Raw genomic sequence first — 2,428 nt, forward strand, 5'->3', positions numbered from 1 at the left:
TCTTGTGGTTTTTTCCCTAGGTTTTGGATGGAATGAATGGCAAATACAAGAAACCCAAATAAATCTTTTTTTAATTTCTATCTCAAATGATAGTGTCCAGTAAAAAGCGGGGGGGAGGGACACAAAAACCATGGTAAAAGCAAGGCTTTCTCCTTGTGTTTAATTGTGTAGGAACCCAAGACCTCCAACTCGCCACTGCTGTACCACATGTCTCTGAATCTGCTACCACCCAAATAAAACAGTGGGAAATGAGCTTTAAGTTTTAAATGGTGCAGCTGTTTCTGGTACTTGAGTGGGAGTTTTGAAGGACTTCACACAGCTGCAGCTGTGAAGCTGGGGTTATGTCCCCCACATTTTCTATGTTGAGAAAAGAGCAAAGGGTATCTCTGGGCACAATGGGGTCCAAGGAACTGTTAATATTAACTCTCAAGGCCCAGGTAATAGCTGGCAGGGTGGTGGGAGTTTCTGACAGATCATGAGAGCTATTAGAGGTTTCCCAAACTATTGGGATACTCTCCAGTTCCTATATGCTAGGAACTCCTACAGCTTTTCATGCAAAAACATTAAAATATTACAACTGTGTTGTTGCTACAAATTAAATCTCAGACTGATGCTCTCTCTAGATAACTGCTTGCGTCACAGTGGTGCCTGGATAGTGCTGGTACTTGTTGGCATAGCTGGCTCAGTAATGGCCACCTGTTTTGCAGAGGATGAAATCCGACAGGGACTTGAGGCTCATATCACAGGTCGCTGAGGTTGTTGGCTTTGCATGTTTAATAAATGTTGATGGCACGGAGCATCCTGTGGGATTTGTGCTTAAAAACTGGTTTGTGTGTCTTCTCGGTGGTGATATGTGCCTTCATAGTTTGTAAGGCTGGAAGGGACCTCGGAAGATCATCAGGTCCAGCCCATCGGGGTCAATAAGACGTGCTGTGTGTGCAACCCACTTTTCTAAGTGCCTGAGGTATTCAGAATAGTGGCAGTCTCTTAGCAAGGCCAACCAGTATTTTGCTGGTGTAAAAAGAATGCAATTGGATGCATCTGGTAGTGGAGAGTTGATCAGTATTTTGAGCGTCTCTCTGGCCCACAAATTACGCCTACATTGCTGACACCTGATTTGTATGAGCAAATGCTGTGCCACAAGAGGCCATTGCAGTACAAAGACTGGCAGGATTTGGAGTGGAAGTAGGGAAAATTTTATTGTAATAGGAGCAACTTGTTTCTTGACAGATTTCTTCAATCTAACCGAGCATCAGCGAGTTCCACGAGCTTTGTTCTGAACAGCCGTCCCACTCTTGCTGGGGGCAGGAAGGAAGAGAGACTAGGAAGTAGAACAGGAAGAGGGGATTTGCCACCCCCAGGGTCCATGTATCCTGCCTCCCGAGAGTGACCGGTGCCAAGCATCTCGGGGGAAGGTGTTGGGTAATGACTAAATAAATCCAGAGAGAAATTTTTTTCTAATCCTCTCTCACTTAGAAGTTTGTGTGTACCCAGGCCCTGGGAGTTTGCATCATCTGGGAAGGATCTGTGGACATTTTTTGCTCGTCTTTTTCTAGTCCATTCTCAGCATCAACTTATCTTGCTGTACAGGCTAAGGCTGGATGATTATTTCCCTTGCTAAGGCTGGATGAGTGTTTCATTTGCACCTATCAAATTTAAATGTGGTGCATTCAGAGTAAAAAGTGCACCCTTGTTATGCAAAAGAGAAGTAAGAGAGTTGGGTTTACTGTCTCTTACTGGCTTTCTTAGGTGCGATGCTTAGCAATTGAGATTGAATTGCCAGTTAAAACCTCATAGCCTTTTCTGTCTTTCTATGTATTGAAGTTTTGTTTTTTGTTTTTTTGCTTTTCTTTAAAAAATGTGTGTGTATACGACCCTCTCAAATCCTTCCTGTTGCACGGCTCTTATGTCTGCTGCATCTGCGGAGCCAGGCCGGCCAGGACTGGGACAGTGAGGGTATGCCATGGATGTTTTTGTTCCTTCCCACTCGCGATGTTTTATCCCACTGTGTTCTTGTTCCTTCCCACTATTTACGTCTCCTCCGGGAGATTGTTTTGTGCGGGTTTCTGGCACAATACTCAGGGTGTGGGGGATGAGGCTGTGCCTCCCAGCTCACATGGACTCTCCCAGACTACAACTCCCAGCATGCCCTGCCCTTTCCCACCATGCCACGGAGGCGGGCCTCCCCTCAGCACTACGCTTCCCGGCATGCCTGTCGCCGCCCGCTGCGGAGAAGCCCCGCGTTGCGGCGGGCGCGGGGCACGCCGGGAGCTGTAGTGGCGGGGGCGGGGCCTGGGGGGTATATAGGCAGCCCGAGGGGCCGGGGGCAGCACTCTGCCGCCGCCGACGCCCCCTGTTTCTGGCACCCGCGTCTCCTGCGCGCTCCAGGTACCGCGGGCCGTGGGGCTCGCTGAGGCGGGGCGGCCGC

At 48.7% G+C, this 2,428-nt stretch overlaps 1 protein-coding gene across 1 annotated transcript in view; it reads left to right on the forward strand.

Annotated features, from left to right (window-relative positions):
• The first annotated feature begins 2,363 nt into the window (after positions 1-2,363).
• Positions 2,364-2,428, forward strand: part of NASP (nuclear autoantigenic sperm protein) — a 17,819-nt gene continuing 17,754 nt past the window's right edge. The window contains exon 1 of the mRNA XM_019531343.1: positions 2,364-2,388. The gene's annotated coding sequence lies outside the window, so the exon portion shown is untranslated. The remainder of the gene's footprint in view (positions 2,389-2,428) is intronic.

The sequence above is a fragment of the Crocodylus porosus genome, unplaced genomic scaffold (genome assembly GCF_001723895.1).
Source record: "Crocodylus porosus isolate Cpor-Errol unplaced genomic scaffold, CroPor_comp1, whole genome shotgun sequence".
Classification (NCBI taxonomy): Eukaryota; Metazoa; Chordata; order Crocodylia; family Crocodylidae; genus Crocodylus; species Crocodylus porosus.